Below are 12,530 nucleotides of genomic sequence, written 5' to 3'. Positions count from 1 at the left end.
TATACTTAGGGAAAATTCAGTCTGAAGTGTTCTAATCATTTAAAATAGTAAAAAAAAAAAAAAAAAAGAGAGAGAGAGAAAACCAAAGCATTCAAATTTAGATTTTAGAAAATGATCCAAAGAAAGTGAGGAATATACACAAGCAAAATGTTAAAATAAATCTATTGGTTCTTTGAAGAACCAATAAACTACATAAATTTTCAGCAACTATCATAAATAATTTCAAAAGAATAGCAACACAGGAAATTTAAGTACAATTAAAATTTATACTAACTATATAACCAATAATAACCTAATGATAACAGATTTTTTTTTTCAGTAAAAATGCAACATGAAGCAGAAAACCCACATAAAACAAATTCATAGCACATATGAGAAAAGATATCAAAAAGCCTCCAAGCTAACTATCTATGTCTGTGTGTCTATTCATCAAAATAGTATGTGTAGGGCTTCCCTGGTGGTTCAGTGGTAAAGAATCTGCCTGCCAATGCAGGAAACACCAGTTCGGTCGCTGGTCCAGGAAGATCCCACATGCCGCAAAGCAACTACGGAGCCTGTGCTCTGGGGCCAGGGACCACAATTGACTGAGCCCTGGTGCCGCAACTCCTGCAGCCCACACAAGGCAGCCCCAACTAGAGAGAAGCACAGCCACAGTAAATGGATTTTTACAATAGTTCATACAAAGTATCAAAAGCCTAGGAGTGATCCCAGGGAGTACTCTCAATTTTCTTTAATTTCATAGTATTTTCATAGTGGAATCATACGGTTTACCCTGTTTTTCATTTGGTTGTGTCACAAGCACATTCTTGTCAAGCAAGGATTTTCCAGTCATCTAATATCACTTCATCTTTTTGCCTGAGTTTATATGATCATTTCCCTATTCTATGACACCTGATGGTTTTTCCTATTCTAAATGCAACTGTAATGAACACTATTGGTCACAAACTGTTATCTTCATCAGGGTACATTCCGGAAGACAACTGCAGGGATTCAGAAACACTCAATACTTATCACCAAGTTAGTTTGCAAAGCTATGCTGGTAGCAATTAGAAAATGAGAATTTCTATTTGGTACAACCCTCAGTGACCTTGAGGGTCGTACAAACACCGGCACTAAAAAATAGTGTGAAAAATGACTTGTCGTTATTACCTTAAATGACATTTCTTCACTTTCTAGTAAGGTTGGACAGATTTCTGTCAGCTATTTGTATGTAGTTCCTGATGAGAAATTCATCTGTTCATGATATTTGGTTATCTGTCCATTGGAATTTTGATTTTTCAACAGATATTTCTGAACTATTTCTACATGAAGGTATCCTTTGTCATGTTTCCTCCATATAACCTCCTGCCTGTGCTTTGCTTTGTAAGTCTGATCAGGACATTTTCTGACAAGCAGACTTCTTTTTATGCTTTGATGCTGTCAAGTCTCTTCCCCCTTGTACCGCTTTCATCACTTCTGTAGTTGACATTTATTATTTTTGCTTGCTGTGCATTCCTGTTTCTTCAGGTGATGAAGCTTTTCAGTTTGGTAGAAAACTTTGCATTTTCTGAAACTGACCTTTCAACTCTACTCTCTAGAAGGGACAGACATGGATCCAGACTAGCCAATTACAGGATTTAATATTCCTGCCTTCAGTGATTGGTTTAGAAAGAGCCATGTGACCCAAACTGAACCAATAAGTATCTGCCCTAAGACCATATGTGGTTACTGAAAGAGAGAAATTCACATGTCTCAGTGATTATGTAAAGCTGGAGATTTGGGCAGCTTTTCTCCTAGCTCAGTTTCTGTGAGCCAATAAATTCCTTTTTTAAGCAATTTTGAGTTAGGTTTCCAAATCTTGTAGCTGAATGGTGCTCTGATTTCTCAGATTAAAGAATAAAGTTCTTAAAATATCTTGAGGGTCTCACATGGTATCACACGCACCCTCTTACCATCCCCCACAAAAGCATCTCCTCCTACTCTTCCCATGGGCTTCACTATTCCAGCCACACTGACCCCTTCAAGGACACCAGCTATGATCCTCACTTAGAGCTCTGGCCTAGCTCCTCCAGAATTCTCTTCCTCTGGATATGCATATGGGTACTTTGTGCACCTCCTTGGATTCATTTCAAAGCCTTCCCAGTGATACATGACCATCCTCTCAAATATTGCAAAGACCTCTGGCCCTCCTCATGCGCTCTCTTTTTCCCCCTTTCCCATGACACTTACTACTTTCTAATAAACTATATAATCTACTACTTATTAAACAAGGAACTATTGAAAAGCTCTCCTGGCTCCATGAGGAAAAGACAGGAAAAAATGCTCAACAAGGGCAGGAATTCTTTTGTCTTGTTCACTGAAGAAATCCAAGCATCAAAGTAATACCTGCCACATGATAAGTGCTTATTAAATATTTGTTGAACAAATGAAGAAATTATGCTCAATACTTTGTTCTGGGAAATCCTTGGCAAATTCCCTGTTGTCACACTGATGACCACCTAACTGGGTTTCTTTCCTTTCTTTCTTTTGGGGAAAAAAATAGAGAGAGGAGATAAAATTAAACTGTAGGTCTTAAGCAAGTTAATGGCTCTGTACCCTGTTGCAGAAGACAAGTATAAGAAAAATGGGAGAGCTAAAAAATGTTTGCAAGATTATTGTGAGAACTCCCTTTGGTTCAGAAAGTATGCCCACTCTCTATTCAAAGAAAGAAGAAAAGAAAGAGGAGGAGAAGAATGAGATTAAAAGGGGTCTGTTCATTCATTCTGCCTCAAAGTAAGTATGATGCTTTGAAGTTACTATGGTCCATTTTTTCATCCAAGGGTGGGTGATGACAGAAGTCACAGGAGGAAAGACCGACTAGACTACTCTGAGAAAACACCACCATCCCAGGGGGTGAACACAATGAAGGTTGACTTCTCATTTGCATCACGGCCCCTTGCAAGCTGGGCAGCTTTCCTACAGGTAGTGACAGGGACCCCTGGCTTCTTCCACCCTATGGTGCTGTTAACCTGTGGCATGTTTTCTCCAAGGTCACCATGGAACAAGAGAGAGAACAGAGACTGTGAGAAGCCAAGCATAGGAGAGACTGCCAACTGCTGTCCATGTTTTGCTGGCCACAAGTCAGTCACCTGGCCTTACTCTACTTCCTGGAAAATGTGGGTTGGCCAAGTATCCAGCAGGAAAATGAAACATGTTTGATGATCACCTAGCTTTGCTTCTGCCTTGGAAGCAAAACAACTCTCTCTTTTGAGACGTAGACATGGGCTGCCCTCTTTTTCCACTGCCCAAGAGCAAATGAGCTTCACTGGCTTAGGGAGAGCATGAGGTCTGTCTGTTTTAGATGATCAAAGCAAACTCATGTTGGGAGGAGGGCTTAATGATGTGGTGAGTAAAGGTTGTTCTGCACTGTCTTGGTTAGAAACATAAGGATGCAATAGAATGAGACTTGGACTGGCCTCTATCACTTGTTCAAATCAAAAGACAAGGTCCAGGGGAAATGTGTGTGTCAGATTTTTCAAGGTCTGAAAATGCACAGCTTTTGAAAGGCAAACATCTTTCTCTGCCTGGAGACAGGGAACTGTTCCAGATGCTCACCTATATTTTTTCTTTGTTTTTTTTTTTTTTTAGATATCCATTTTTACATCTTTAATGTGCCTTAAATTTATTTTGGTACTTGTTAGCTGATGAAAAGTAATTTAATTAAATAACTTTGAAAATATCCCCAGCACCAATTATTAAATAATACATCTGCATCCCATTGCCTTGAGCTTATTTCTTTAAAACACATTTATGTTTATACAAAGATCTATTTTCTAGGCTATGTCTTCCTTTGGTTTCTCTAGTGCCACTTTGTTATTATTAATGTAGTTTACAATATGTGCTGATGTCTATTAAGGAAAATTCAGTGCCTCCACCACCTTCATTTTTAAATGTTCTTGGCTATTCCTCATTGTTTAATGTTCCAGATAAACCTCTGAATAGCTTTGTCACACTCCTGTCCTATAGATAGTCCTCCTTTCTCAATCCCCTCCCTCTGTCCACATCCCCAGGAAAACGGACGAGCCAGCCAGGGTAGTCATACCACACATAGTTCAGACAGTAAGGAGAGAGGGCCTCTGTTATAAATGCAGCTTCCTGAAATGTTCCAGAGAAGAAGGCTCCTGCTCATCCCTGGCCTTCAGACCAGGCTGGGCTGTGCTCCGAATAACAATCGGCTTCCAAATACTCTGCTCTGAAGCCATTTCCAGTTCATTTTGGCATTCAGTCCCTTCTATCTCATCTGAATCATTTGATTCTGCATAGTGAGTTGGGAAGCAAAAACTTGGTAAATATCACTGTCTTGAGTAATCATCATTCATTTTGCAGACAACTTGAAGAGCTCAGAGCTGGTACACAGGACTCTATAGAGACCAAAGATACAGGAATACAGCATTTGGTGGCCAAATGCTCCTGCTGCCACTGCCTGGATCCGAGTTCTACCTGAAGCAAACTGAAATGTTGTGGCTCCATCTCACCTGATGCTGGGTGCTGGCATCATCCAGTCCAACCAAAACTCATCCGCAGCCTAGCCTGGCAGTCACAATAGCATCAGGGATGCTGGGTCCTCTTTAAAAGATCCAGGAGAGCTGCGGGGAGGGAGGTGTTGTTCTGTTTTTCAAACAAAAATTTTGATAAATATGGAAAGAGTATGACATTTATAGCTAATATCAATGTTATTCATTGTTCAAATCACTTTAGTATATGTTCGCTCATTTCATTTTGACAACAATGAGATAGATGCTGTCGATATTCCCATTTCATAGATAATCCAACTAAAGCACCAAGAGATTAAGTATTTTTCACAAAGTTGATGAACCAGTAATCAGGAGGACTATGATTTGAACACAGGAAGGCTGGAGCCAGAGATGACTCTTCCACTCACTGTGTTAGGGATTCTGAAAGCTGAGTGGGCATCAGTATCACCTGGAGGTTTGAAAAACCACAAATTCCTGGAGCCCAACCTCAGAGTTCCTCACTCATGATGTCAGGAGTGGAAAGGCAAGAGTTTACACTGCTATCATTTCCCAGGTGCTGTTGCTTCTGCTTCCCGGAAGCCACACTTTGAGAACCACCATCCGGCAGGACACAGAAATGATGGGCATAGGAAGCAAGGAAGGATCAATAGACCTGGAGGATGATGAAGGTCTGCAGCTAATCCTCCGTTTCTAAAGTCAGATTATCTATGCTTCCAGGGCCTGCAGCAACCCCAAATCCTCCAAGATGCCACCTTCTTCCTTATCGTTGTTCTTCAGTCACTCAGTCATGTCCAACTCTCTGCAACCCTATACACTGCAACATGCCAGGCTTCCCTGTCCTGCACCATCTCCCAGAGCTTGCTCAAACTCATGTCCATCGAGTCAGTGATGCATCCAACAGTCTTGTCCTCTGTTGTCCCCTTCTCCTCCTGCCTTCAATCTTTCCCAGCATCAAGGTCTTTTCCAATGAGTCGTCTCTTCACATCAGGTGGCCAAAGTATTGGAGCTTCAAAATCAATCCTTCCAACGAATATTCAGGGTTGATTTCCTTTAGGATTGACTGGTTTGATCTCCTTGCAGTCCAAGGGACTCTCAAGAGTCTTCTCCACCACCACAGTTTGAAAGTATCAATTGTTTGGAGCTCAGACTTCCTCATGGTCCTACTCTCACATCCATACATGACCACTGGAGAAACCATAGATTTGACCACGGGGACCTTTGTCAGCAAAATAATGTCCTGATTCTTAATTAATATGCTTTCTAGGTTAGTCATAGCTTTTCTTCCAAGGAACAAGCATCTTTTAATTTCATGGCTGCAGCCACCATCTGCAGTGATTTTGGAGCCCCCCAAAATAAAGTCTGTCACTGTTTCCATTGTTTACTCATCTATTTGCCATGAAGCAATGGGACTGGAGGCCATGATCTTAGTTTTTTAATGTTGAGTTTTAAGCCAGCTTTTCACTCTCCTCTTTCACCTTCATCAAGAGGCTCTTTAGTTCCTCTTCACTTTCTTCCATAAGGGTGGTGTCATCTGCATATTTGAGGTTATTGATATTTCTCCCAGCAATCTTAATCTCAGCTTGTGCTTCATCCAGCCCGGCATTTCTCATGATGTACTCTGCATATAAGTTAAATAAACAGGGTGACAATATACAGCCTTGACGTACTCCTTTCCTAATTTTGAACCAGTCTGTTGCTCCATGTCTGATTCTAACTGTTGCTTCTTGACCTGCATATAGGTTTCTTAGGAGGCAGGTAAAGTAGTCTGGTATTTCCATCTCTTGAAGAACTTTCCACAGTTTGTTGTGATCCACAATCAAAGACTTTAAAATAGTCAATGAAGCAAAAGTAGATGTTTTTCTGTAATTTTCTTGCTTGGTCTGTGACCCAACAGATGTTGGTAATTTGATTTCTAGTTCCTCTGCCTTTTCTAAATCCAGCTTGTTAATTATAGGCAGTTACCTAAAAATTGAAGATAATTAAGGGTACTGGTTGGAGCATTAAAACACCTGGGTTTACATATCTGTCCTGTTGTTTACTACTTCTAGACTACTAAGTCACTTCAGTTGTGTCCGACTCTGTGCGGCCCCACAGACCTGCTGACAATCTAACTTCAGATGTCATATTTGTAAAATGAGAATTATTTATCACTTAGGATTTTAGTAAAGGTAAATTTTACACACACACACACATACACACACACACTTTGATTGGCATACAGAAGTAATGGTGGTTATTTATTTTATAAAAAGAAGGTATCTGGTCTCCTTCCTTCCTTTGACACCAGCCGAGAAATCTAACTTGGAGATGCCACCACAGTAAGATTTTTCCAGGGTCACATCAGGTACCCAAACTTTCTTTACAGCTTCTGTGACAAGGATAAAAAAAGAAAGTATGTGTATTTGACAGTCTGCTCCCTGCTCTGGCTGAAAGGAGAGGGAATTATTGCCTGACTCATCTCATGGGCCATCTTTCCCAGTGCAGAAGAGACAGGTGAACTGGAAAAGTGGAAGGTGTCAGAAATGGAGGAGCAGTCTGCACAATGGGAGTCTGGGCATCTGTTCAAGTAAAAAAGAGAGAGATCTTAGGATAAACACACTCAGCCTTATAAATGCAAATCTCTTCTCTGTCAGCAATGAAGCTACTTTAAAATTTTTTTCAACCACTCTTTTGTGCATTTGTTCATGTATTAAATCTCTGCTATGAATCGGCCACTTCTCTAGGTTCTGGAGAAACAAAGGGGAACAAAACAGGCAAAGATCTTCTCCATGGGGGCCGGGGTTTTGGGGGGAAACGTGAAGAGTGTGGGGGTGGTGGGGGGCAGTGAGCAGGATCAGAGAGTGAAGGCCTGAAAGAGACCCTGCGGCCATCAGAAGGAAGGGCATCTGGTGGAAGGAGCAGCAAAGTCAAGAGCCCGGAGACCTGCCAGCATGAGTGAGTGGGAGAGGGTGAGGGAAAACTTGGGAGTCCCGGAACACCAGGTCCCATCGTGACGGCCTTGGAGCAGGATGCATTAACATTCGCAGGATATTATGCAAAGGAGGGACATGATCCAACTTTGAAAGTGAGTCAACGTCAATGCAGTCTGAGGGAGCTGGGCTGATACCAAGTGAAGCCTTTGACTTGGGACTTGCATATAGAAGAGGTTCCCTGGTGGCTCAGATGATAAAGTCTGCCTGCAATGCAGGAGGCCTAGGTACGATCCCTGGGTCAGGAAGATCCCCCAGAGAAGGGAATAGCTGCCCACTCCAATATCCTTGCCTGGAGAATTCCATGCACAGAGGAGCCAAATGAGCTACAGTCCTTCAGGTCACAAAGAGTCAAACGTGACTGGGTGACTAACACTAACACTATGTTAGAGGAAAAAGAGAATGAAATATCAGAGGTCTAAGAGAAAGGACGGGGGAGAGACCAAACTAAAGGGAGATACAGGGACTTCCCTGGTGGTCCAGTGGCTAAAACTCCACACTTGCAAGACAGAGGGCCTGGGTTCAATTCCTGGTTAAGGAACTAAGATCCCTCATGCTGCAACTGGACCCAATACAACCAAATAAATCTTCTTCTTGATCAGTTGCTCAGTCATGTCTGACTCTTTGCAACCTCACAGACTGCAGCATGCCAGGCTTCCCTGTCCTTCACCATCTCCTGGAGCTTCCTCAAACTCATGTCCATTGAGGAAGTGATTCCATCCAATCATCTCATCCTCTGTCATCCTCTTCTCCTCCTGCCTTCAACCTTTCCCAGCATCAGGGTCTTTTCTAATGAGTTGGCTCTTCACATCAGGTGGCCAAAACATTGGTGCTTCAGCTTCAGCATCAGTCCTTCCAATGCATATTCAGGATTGATTTCCTTTAGGATTGACTGGTTTGATCTCCTTGTAGTCCAAGGGACTCTCAAGAGTCTTCTCCAACACCACAGCTCAAAAGCATCAATTCTTCAGCCTTCTTTATGGTCCAACTCTCACAGCCATACATGTGAGATCCATAAATAAAAACAAATTTTTTTAAAAAATATTTTATGGGAGGGGTGTTCAACAGGGAGGGGATATACCTATACCTATGGCTGATTCATGTGGATATATAGAAGAAATTGACAGAATATTTGTAAAGCAATTATCCTCCAATTAAGAATAAGTTAAAAACAAAAACAAAATTTTTAATTTATAAATATTAAAAAAAAAAAATCCAGTTCCTGTTGGCCCTCACTCTCTTCTCCAGTCCTCATCCCCATGGTTTTATCATGATCCTAAGGGGCAATTTACTGAGCATAATGATCCTGTCAATCTCAGTTACACATTAGAATTATCCAAGGAGATTTTCAACATGCCCCGACCAAAGTTAAATTAAGGGACGTTCTTCAAAATAACTAGCCAGTATGTTACTGTAGATGGTGATTGCAGCCATGAAATTAAAAGACGCTTACTCCTTGGAAGAAAAGTTATGACCAACCTAGATAGCATATTCAAAAGCAGTGACATTACTTTGCCAACAAAGGTCTGTCTAGTCAAGGCTATGGTTTTTCCAGTGGTCATGTATGGATGTGAGAGCTGGACTATAAAGAAAGCTGAGTGCCAAAGAATTGATGCTTTTGAACTGTGGTGTTGGAGAAGACTCTTGAGAGTCCCTTGGACTGCAAGAAGATCCAACCAGTCCATTCTGAAGGAGATCAGCCCTGGGATTTCTTTGGAAGGAATGATGCTAAAGCTGAAACTCCAGTACTTCAGCCACCTCATGTGAAGAGTTGACTCAATGGAAAAGACTCTGATGCTGGGAGGGATTGGGGGCAGGAGGAGAAGGGGATGACAGAGGATGAGATGGCTGGATGGCATCACCGACTCGATGGACGTGAGTTTGAGTGAAGTCCGGGAGTTGGTGACGGACAGGGAGGCCTGGCATGCTGCGATTCATGGGGTCGCAAAGAGTCGGACACAACTGAGCGACTGAACTGAACTGAACTGGTGTTTCCAAGATACTGAGGTCAAGAAAAAGATGGAGGAGCTATCCCAGATTAAAGGAGAATAAGATTTCTTGATACGACAACTAAATGCAACATGGGATCCTGGAAAAGAACATGAGTGGGACGCCGGGGGAAATTTGAGTCAGGTCTGCAGAACAGATCACGCATCAGTGGAACACATACCAGTGCTAGTTTCCTGGGTTTGATCATGGTTCTGTGGTTACACAATTTACAAACATTTGGAAAAGCTGGGTAAGAATACACAGGAATCCTTTGTACATTTTTGCTTCTTTTTGAAGGTCTAAATTATTTCAAAACAAAATGTGAAAAATGTACCATTGCCCATGCCACACCCTAGACCAACACATCAGCATCTGGGGGCCTAGGGTCTGGCTACAGGCACTTTTAAAAGCCTCTAAATGGTTCTAAAGTGCGATCAGGCTTGAGAATCACACCCTGGATTTTAAAAGTCTTAAAGAGGACTTTGCCTTAAAGCTTTGGTCTGTCCAAAGGGCACAGAAGGGCCCCTTCCTTCTGGGGCTGTGTCAGATCGTCCTCAGTTCAGTTCGGCCGCTCAGTCATGTCTAACTATTTGTGACCCCATTGACTGCAGCACGCCAGGCTTCCCTGTCCATCACCAATTCCTGGAGCTTGCTTAAACTCATGTTCATTGAATCAGCAATGCTCACCCTAGAGCGTCTCTTTGCCACCTGAGACTCAAAGGAAACTCTTCTGGGTAGAATCAGGGATGAGGTTGGAATAAGGGTAATGCGATAGTGCCATCACCAGAGAAGCATCCTTTGAGACTCTGAAATGAAACTGAGCTGGACCCTGCAGCGCCTTCCTGGGGACATATCTCCCCAGGTCTCCTGCCTCTTGTTTAGAGAGAGACTGTAGTCTTCTGGGCCTTCCCCGAGTTCCAAAGGCAAATTCAATCAGAGGTGAGAAAATGCAGAAAAAAAGGAAAACAGTCAAGAAAGATACATGAGTAATAGCTGAGCCATGAAACAAAATCAAGAACTTTTAGTTCCTCCTTTAGGGCCATAGATAATATCCTGAGCCACGTCCTTGATTGGTTTTGCAGATGCCAAACCCAGCCCCTCACTCAGGTGGAAGAGGTGAAGTGCAGGCTAACCACCAGCATGTAGACCCCAGACTGGATGGGACTAGAAGGTTGAGAATGGAGGCAAGGAAGGACACTGATGCAGCTCTCCCCAGGGTAAAGCAAATGGAGATCCATGCCCTGTGGACAGAAACTCCAAGATGAGAACAGCAAGACAATGCAGGGAGGAGGCTGGGTCCTGCCCAGATTACATATTTCTCATTTTCCAAGTCAGAATACCTCCCGACTGCACATGCACAGAAAGGCTCCTTGATGGTCAAGGACTGATGTCAAGGGATGCTCTACCCACAGGCCTTTGCAGCAGAATCCATCTTGGCTAAGAGGTGTATGTGCACACATGGGAGGATCCTGAGATGTATACCAAATACAGACTGTGAACCACGTAAATCAAAATGGCCAAAGGAAATCCAGAAGAAATACCCCACAAAAGTAATTCAAACTACCACAAAGGTAAAACTCAGGGACTCTCTCTCTCTCTCTGAGTCCTTCTGTATGTCTATCCACACCTACTGTACTCTTTTTTCCTCTTAATAAATACTCTACTTGCTTCACGACTTTCCATCTTTGTGGAAATTCTTTTCTGCCAGGCTGAAGGGCCAGGGCCCCTTGTCACTGACCACTGGTCTAGTGGCTAGGATTCAGTGCTCTCACCACAACCCAACCTCAACCTCTCTGCCTGGGAACCCAAGTCCTGCTTCAAGCTGCTGCAGGCTGAGGCCACCCGAGATCAGAGGTTCCTGAAACATCGCCGTGTTACCTCTGTATCGGCCGATCAGAGAACCGTGCACAAGTTGATCACATGCCTTGTGATCCTCTCTGAAAGCCATTGGGGAGTTCAGGTCTTTTGAACATCAGCTGCCCATACTTCTTTCTTGTGTGTGGTTTTGTGTGTGTGTGTGTGTGTGTGTGTGTGTGTGTGTGTGTGTGTTTGCAATAAATGCTGTACTTTCTCTCACCATAACACAGTGTCAATAGATTGTCTTTGCTGTGGACCCAAGTTCTGTTCAGTAAGAGAAAGATATTTCTCTAGAAGAATCTGAGTCTTCCTTCTGGAAGACATCCACACGGAGAAAGGCAATGATAGTTACAAAATCCTCACTACCCCTGCGGAAACAGAAAGCCATCAGGTGGCAAGTCTCAAATAATCTCCAACCTCGGACAAATATGTGCTTCCCCTCTCGGTTTGCAAGATGTTTTTATGAAAAATTTATTTTATTGCTACACAGAAGGATGAGCCCTTTCCTATGGAAACTGGCAAGCACTAAATACCAACCTCTGCCAGCAAATGCAGCTATAAGAAAATGAGACTTAATCTGCTTTGATTAATAAGTAGGCAGCAAAAGGCTGCCTGTGGGCTGGAGGCTGCAAGAGAGAAAATGAAAGACGAGTAGCAATGTGCTCAGAAACGCAAAGGGAAAAATCAGAAGGTTAAGCAACATAAAAAGATCTCTCAATTCCGTTGCAGTTTTAGAGGCAGCCTCATAAACAAGGCTCTTGGTTATTTGCATATAAATATGCTGGGGGCAGGGGGACCACGGTACTCAGCTGTGCATCCTAAGTTTCTTATCAAAATCTGCTCCCAAAGCAGCTGTAAGAATCAGCTGCAAACGCCAACTCTAAAAATGAAAGTCACGTGGCCAAACAGGGGCAGAGGAAGGAGGGAGGCAAGGGCACCGAATGGGGCTCCAATTAACCCCCCAGGGACCTGCAGCCCATGTGCGCTGCCCGGGAGCCTTTAGATATCACATTGCCCACACTGCACTGGGAGCAGTTAATCCAGACTTGCTGGGGGTGGGGCCCCCATCAGTGGGATTGAGAATTTCCCAGGTGAATAGAGCACCTTGATTGAGTGCCAGGGGGTCTACAAACCTTTCCCATAAAGGTGGACAGTAAATATTTCAAGTTTTGTGGCCCAGAAAATCTCTGCCCTGGCTACCCAGCTCTGCCACTGAGGCCTG

Source organism: Bos indicus x Bos taurus, chromosome 13, assembly GCF_003369695.1.
Source record: "Bos indicus x Bos taurus breed Angus x Brahman F1 hybrid chromosome 13, Bos_hybrid_MaternalHap_v2.0, whole genome shotgun sequence".
NCBI lineage: Eukaryota > Metazoa > Chordata > Mammalia > Artiodactyla > Bovidae > Bos > Bos indicus x Bos taurus.
Note: the sequence above shows the minus strand (reverse complement) of the source record.